This window comes from Oryzias melastigma, linkage group LG22, assembly GCF_002922805.2.
Source record: "Oryzias melastigma strain HK-1 linkage group LG22, ASM292280v2, whole genome shotgun sequence".
Taxonomy (NCBI): Eukaryota; Metazoa; Chordata; class Actinopteri; order Beloniformes; family Adrianichthyidae; genus Oryzias; species Oryzias melastigma.
The window spans coordinates 7,486,000-7,493,632 of record NC_050533.1 but is presented as its reverse complement, the minus strand read 5'-3'; the positions used below and the strand labels follow the sequence as shown (position 1 = coordinate 7,493,632).

General features: G+C 35.9%; 1 long non-coding RNA gene across 1 annotated transcript in view; it reads right to left on the bottom strand.

Moving 5' to 3' along the window:
* LOC118598039 overlaps positions 1 to 1,907 on the bottom strand; it is an 8,035-nt gene extending 6,128 nt beyond the window's left edge. The window contains exon 1 of the long non-coding RNA XR_004947090.1: positions 764 to 1,907. This is a non-coding gene — a long non-coding RNA (uncharacterized LOC118598039). The remainder of the gene's footprint in view (positions 1 to 763) is intronic.
* Between the last annotated feature and the right edge of the window lie 5,726 nt (positions 1,908 to 7,633).

Below are 7,633 nucleotides of genomic sequence, written 5' to 3'. Positions count from 1 at the left end.
ATACCTGATTGATGTGAAGTTCCTAACATACCTGCGACTCTAAATCCGTCACTGCAAAAGCTACAGTGGCGTCCTCACATCGAATCGGCAGAGTAAAAACCCCTTTTCCCACTTGAATAATCCAAGCATGTCAAACAGCTCCAGATGCTAACTGAGTCTGACAAGCAGAGGCGCTTTTGGCATTGTTTTAAAATGGAATTAAAGAAAACAAGTCTCAGCCCCTCCCAGTGTGTATGGACACCCATTCTCCTGCAAAACCTGTATATATTCACTCACTTTGTACAACAATTGGAGAAAAGCTTTTGGGTTCTGCCAATAGGGAGTTTGACCCATTTTTCCCAATAGAAAGTGAGTGGAAAATGTTTTTTTCTTTTGAATTTTGGGATAATTCCGAACTAGAATTTGTCAGGAAAGTTCCGAGTGAGGGAAAATATTATTTTTCACTAATTTATGATTAAAAAGAGTAAAAAAAAAAAAAATTCACACACATAAAAGAAAATCTGAGCTTTACGTCAATTATTTGTCTGTAGAAATGTGTAAGCATGTCACAACCTTTCAGAATAAAAGCACAGAATACATAAATAAGATTTATTGTGAGGTAAGTAGGATTCAAGGTGTCTTTACAAGCTTAATCAAAGATTCATGCAAGAACAACAGTGCCTGGAAACATCCCACATTAATAAAGAATTTATCCCATGAGTTCTTTGAAACAGTGAAAGATTGACCCAGTAAAGATGTGGAATAACATTTTTAAGAAACTTACTTTGTAAAGCATCAGGAGTAACGTAGCACTGAAGATGTAGGGAGGAGGCGCCTTCCCATGGAGCTCAAACATCCCTGGTAACTAAGATGAAAGTCTCCCCCTCTCATCCTTCAGCTGTGGAGGAGATCCAGAGGGGAGCAACTCGTCTTCCAGGAGATCCAAATTTAACGTTCCTGTTGGACGCCCTCTCCCACGGAGCTCCAGCGTCTCCCCCACGAATTTCATCTCACTAGTTGCCAAGTTTTAGCTGCTGTCACTTTCCCCTCCTCAGCTTTGTGAGAGCTGAAACTGTGCTGCCCACCTCCTCTCTGCTCTTCCTCCCCTTGTTTCATCTATTTGCTCCCCCACCTCTGCTGCTCTCTCTTCTTCCTCTTCTTCTTCTTGTCTGCGTGGAAGGATGATGTCAAGTTGAAGAATGGAGTCAGTTGATGGGCAGATGGGGGTGGGAGGGTAACAAAGCTGTTTCATGGGAATATTTCCGTCTCCTTTTGTCTTTTATTTCACAACGCTCTCCAAAAAAAAAAAAAAAAAGCATCAGATTTTGTGTTTTCTTTGCCTCCTCTCAGCTTTATCAAATCCTCAAAGCGTTTTAAACTTTAATAGGTCTCAACTGTCGTTAGTTTTTTTCTTATTTTGTGTGTTTCATTTCAAAAAGGGAGCAGCCAGAGTGGGAACTCCACAGAACCTGATTTTCCTACCTGACTGTGATTCCCAAACTATCTGGGGCGAGTGTGAAGGCTGGATGGCTATAAGTAAGGGGGGGGCTCTTTGAGGGAGCCAGTAGCCTTTCACTGACACTGTTGTGGTTACTTTCACTCCAGAGGCGAGAGGTATACCCTGCTCCCCTTCCACCACGCATATTAATGCAGCCGAGGTTGCTTAGCAACCAGCGCGAGGGAGTCACACAGAGCCTGACGACAAAAAGCATTTGTGACATGAACGGCGAGGGTCTCCGGTGTGGTGTTTTCACGATTCTGGGGGTGATTGTGTTAAATCCTGTGTCAGAATGACTCTTTTGGGGTTTAGTGAGCTTTTGCAGGAGTTGGACGATGATGGGTCATGCAATGAATCGGAGATGAGAGGAACTTTGGTGGCATCCCATAAGTTCATGTCATCGACTGAAGCCAGCCTCTCCGTCACCTCCTTATGTGGATATCGTGTTTATTGTTTTTAGACAGTGGCACTAAAAGCAGCTTTGGAGTTCATCTCTCAGCTGATGCAGAATAATGAGAAAAATGGGTTTATGTTAAAAAACATGCAGTGATTGTGTTATATTAGCATGATTTCAAACGTAAAAGTCAACATTTTAGCATCTTTTTGGAGGGTTAAGCTTTTTTTTATTTTATTTTAAAGAGTCTACACAATAAAAATTAAAGTCAGGAAAACACCAAAGAATCAAAACATATTTTTTTGTACAGAAACTTTCAAAAAAGTCCAAGATTTTTTTGGGGTTAATGTACCACAGTTATGCACAAAAAAAGAAAACTGCAGCTTTTTCATCTTAACTCACATGATACTGAATTTAATAATTTCCCTTCAGAATATTGTCATTTCATAATTAATTTTAAAAATATTTGTAGGGATTAAACTGATTTTAAGTCATTTGATTTTAATACAGATACTTTTCTGATACTTTATTTTAAACATTTAAAAAAAATAAAAAAGAAATGTTATGAGCTGATCCAGGTTGGTCCATATTTTTTTTTATCTTATTTGATAATTAACACTTAAACAGAGCACTTCTGTGAAGTAGCTCAAAAAATAAAGTAAAAATAGATCAAATATTAGCTAGAAAAATTGTTAACTATAAACAAGTAAAAATAAAGGATTATAAGTCATGTGAGAGAGTTTGGAATGTTAAAATTATACATCTTGTGAATTCTTAAAGAATCAAAGTGATTTTCTCCAAAAATATAAGTTGCAATATGACAATATGAAAGTTTTGCTTTTGGATCTAGAACATTTTTTGATCAGATGTGATCAAATTTCCGTTAAATATTAATCGCAAACTTTATCCCAAAGTTGTTTTTAGGATGAATGTGATGACGGTTTTTCATAACTAGTTAATATCCATGTAACAATTCATTAGTTTGCGTCATTTTTGAGAGATTATAATTAGATAATTAGATTAAATTAGATTATTAGATAAGTCAGTATGGTTTTAATTTTGTTTTTTAATCATAATCAAGAAACAAAAATCTGATCTTTTTTCTGTTGAAATGCCTTTATAAGTCCTTTTTTAGACAAAAAGTAAAAGACACTTACTGTCGGATTTAAACGTTTATTAATAGAGTTTACAGCAGTAAAATATTGTGATCTGCTGATGATATGCAGACTTCAAGCTAGGCATTTATTTGTTTGAAATTATTAGCTTTAAATGCACAGTACAGATCAAAATAGTTTAAAAAATACATTTTCAATTATGATTGGGAGACAACATCTGATTTCGATCGAATTTGAAACGATGTGATTGGATCGGGACATCCTTAATGATTTGAATATCTCCAAGAAATCATGTTTTTTGAAATAACAATAAAACTGACTTTAAAGGTCCCAAAGTACATGAACAAAAACACTAAAATGGAAATATACGTTTTTTTTTGTTTTTTTTTTTTGCTTGTTTGCTGTATTTAATATTTCTGATTCTAAAAATAGATAGAATTGCTTTTCCAACAACAATCTGACAACTCTCTTCAGGAGAAGAGAACTAAATCTTCAGTTCTGATTCCAGTTCTGGAAACTTTGGTGATTACCAACACATGCACTGAAATAGCTCTTCTAATGAGGAAATGTTGAGTGGTATCCAACATCATTCCAGCTTTACAAAGAAACATTTAAAGAAATGTGCTTATTTCAGACAAATCTGTTACACCCTAATCTGTGGGATTGTAAAAGGACATAACCTAAAGAAAAGTAAAACAAATGAAATGTCTCAAAATGACTAAAAAACTCGCTGAAAGACCCCCAAGTATTCCAGGATTTTATTTACAAAAAACAACAATTTAAAAAAAAAGTGAATATTACACCAACACAATACACATTTTTGGTAAATATTCATTCATCTATCCTCTTTTGCTAAGAAAATATTCACAGTCTTCCCTTTCCCTGGTCACTTCCTCCATCCACTCTGGAGCTTGTTGTGTTTCCTTGTTTGTATAAATAAAGAACTCTGATTAAGCTCCACCTCCACAGAGTCCATTTCACAACAATAGTAATATGATGCATGTCATTAGACTTCTGTTAAACTTTGGTTCACTTATAGATTGTATTTACCTTTTCGGGAAAATAGTTTCCCTGGAACAGCAAAAGTGGAAAAGCGTCTCCCCGAGAGAAGCCATCCCATCTGCACTCTGTCCATTTTCCAGCTTGATTCCCGTGAAGGGCGCAGGCTTTCAGTGTTTGAACTCACCTTCTTGCCTCTCAGAAAATGACTCACCGAGGCCAAGCTACCCATTCGTAATTTAAAGAAGAAGACAGTTTCACTACAGGTATATTTATAGTTTTTCAATAATTTATGTTTTGGATTTGGCTTCCTCTGAGAGATCTATCTTTTAAGTGAAGGGGACAGAATAATTCCTGCTTCTTAATATGTTTCATCGTGACTTTTAGGTTCGTCTGTGATGTCATTTCTATGGAAACTGAAGGTGATTTAGCGCTGTGTAGCAACACATCAATTGCTATATCAATTTGGAGAACATTTTTGTAGAACATAATACACAACAAAACAATATCAAATCCTTTGGGTGGGTCTCACTGCTAATGGAAATGTTTGGTATATGAAACAGCTGCCAACAAATTGGCTTAGGCTTGACGTTGCTTTGCGCATGAAAAGCCCCGAAATGGACAGCAATAAAAATGGAAATGTAAAGGAAACATTCTCTCTGAACTGAAACCACCGGTGTGCATAATTTTATTGCTACTCGATCCATCCCTAAAGATTAACTAACTTGGTCCATGGTTGCTTGCACGGACATTTATAACAATTAATCACAGAGCCAGCGAAATTTGTTCTTGTCATCTGGTAACACAATCGCATTGGTGTCTAAATGCCTGGTGATCACATCCATTCCTCCGTATACTCTCTTTATATTTGTACTATTATCTAATGTATCTTTATTCAGTACGCTGCAGTGTTTAATTCAAATATTCTATCTTTAAGACGTGAAAAAACAATGATTTTGCAAATGTGTGCAGTGATAGACTGAAGTAACATTTATTTTAGCTGAAGTGTTTGTTTTTCTGGACCTTTTTGTTTCTTTAACCTCCAGCACTCTCCAGAGCACTTCGAAGTGATGTGTGAAGTGGGTAAGATGGGAGTCGATTCCTCCAAATCTGAGGCACTGGTTCTTTGTTGGGAGAAAAAAAAAGTGGAAAAGCCCCTCCAGGTCAGAAATAAATCACTTCCTCAGATTGAGGAGTTTAAGTATCTGCAGGAAGGATGAAAGGTGGGCTCTTCAGATAGACAGACCTGGTGTTTGTAGTAAAACGACTCAAAAATGTGGAACTAGGTGGAGATCAGGAAAGAGCAGTGTGGTCAAGAAGACCAAAGAAAAAAAGAACAAAACTGCAAAGAGTGTGTGGTGAACAAAACAATTAGAATTCATTTTGGCTTCAAGTGTACATTTTTTTTCTATGTTGCCTTCCTGAAAATGTGAACAGATAGAACGTAATGTCACCAGTCAAATTCTGAAAAAACAATTCTGATCCCACCATTAAAATAAAATTATAGGGGTTATATGTTATGTATTGTTTTGTATTGTTTTGTGTGTGTGTGTTTTATTTCGTTTTGTTTTGTTTTGTTTTGCTTTTTGTGGTGAGTTGTGTGGTGGTTTTTGCATTGTTTTGTTGTGTTTCATTTTATTTTGTTGTAGTGTTTTGTGTTGTTTTGATTGTGTTGTTTGTTTTGTTTTTATGTTGTTTTGTGTTGTTATGTGTGGTGTTGTTTGTTGTGATTTGTTTTGCTGTGTTTTGTGTTGTTATGTTTTGTTTTGTTTTGTTGGGGTGTGTTGGTTTGGTTTGTGGTATTTTGTTTTATATTTTGTTAATGTTGTGTTGTTGTGTTTTGCTTTATGTTGTGCTGTTGTGTTGTATTGTTTTATGTTGTGGTGTTGAGTGTTTTGTGTTGTTTTGTTTCGTTGGGGTGTGTTGGTTAGGTTTGTTGTATTTTGTTTTATGTTTTGTTATATGTTGTGTTGTTCTGTTTTGTTTTGTGTTGTAGTGTTGTGTTCTATTGTTTTATGTTGTGTTGTATTGTTTTATGTTGTGGTGTTGAGTGTTTTGTTTTGTTTTGCTGGGGTGTGTTGGTTTGGTTTGTGGTATTTTGTTTTATTTTTTGTTATATGTTGTGTTGTTGTGTTTTGTTTTATGTTGTGCTGTTTTGTTGTATTGTTTTATGTTGTGGTGTTGAGTGTTTTGTGGTGTGTTTTGTGTTGTTTAGGGTTGGGTTTTACAAAATCTGATGACAGAAATGAAAAAAGAACATATATAAATATATTTTGAGTTGGGTCATTTTTCTGTTGGACTGAATGGTAACTAAATTATTTAGTGTGATAAACAACCCAGCAGTTACCTTGTGAACTGACCTGGTTCCAATTCCAGTCACTTTAACCTTTTAACGTCGAAGCTTTAGCTCCAGTGTTTACATTCTTCAACTATTTTAGCTCCGCGACTCAATTATTACAATTCCTGAGGATTCTGAAGCTGAGAAAAGCAGCTTTGCTCTAATATGCAACACTGCAGTAGGTAAATGCTTATAAAAGTAAATCTGCTGATTCAGTCACAAAAAAGCTGCTTTTTTTCTGCGTCAGATTTAGCTGATTCACATTCATCACTTAAATTGCTGAAGAGTTACTCTGTCTAGGAGTGTGTGTTATTCAGGTGTCACCACCAACATGTCTAGTGTTAACAGAGTTAAAAACCTACTCTGATAGAGATTGTGTTTGATGTTTTTGACATGTTCTTGTAGCGTTTATCTGATGATAAGGGGCATAAATTTAAAAATTAAGATCAAAATTGCATTTATGAGTATCTCTTTATTCAAATAGATGTGATTCAGACAAAAAGAGTGGATTTGTGACTTAGAAAATACGATGGAGCCACAAGCTTCCTGCTCCGAGCTCTCAGTGATGGCGAGGGTAAGGGGGGGCGTGGTTGCCAACAGTCCCACTCACAACTCAGATGTGAATTTTTAATAAACTAAAGCTATGTCCTAGAAAACAACAAAGGTTGATGGATTTTGGATCAAAATAGCAGAATCATAATTAAAGAGAAAACTTTTGAAATAGATCAAAACATGATTGGAGTGCCTCAAAAAGGAATTCACGTTGTTCTCAGACAGAGAAATAACAATTAAACAAGACTCCTGAAAGCATCTAATTCCAGTGATATAATTCCAAAGATTAGATTACAGACGCTTCCTAGAAACATAAATGAGAACTGCTAGCACACTGTTGCAGCTGCAGCTGCTGTGACAGAAATGTGATTCAGCACATGAATGAAGGTGAGGTGACAGCGTGGGAAAGTGGAAGTGACAACGCATAGAAGACAGATCTGCTTCACTCACTGAGGTCAAAGCTTCTCTTTGAAGCTTTGCCAAATTGACTGGAATAGCCTGAAACTCTGTGCAGGCTCAGTTTACTTGAAAGTGCCGTTTCCTAATGCTTGTGGAAATGCTGAAAATGTTATTTCTTTACATGCAAGTGTAACTTTTTACTACTATATGGGTATAAATTAAGCAAAATATAAATTATAAGCAGTATATGGGTCATTTTCTCAGCCTAAATTACAAATACGCACCTCATGTGTCAGAAGATCCATAACCTCTTATTGTAACAGTAAAATTTGTCCAACACAAGAGGAATTCTGCTCTTA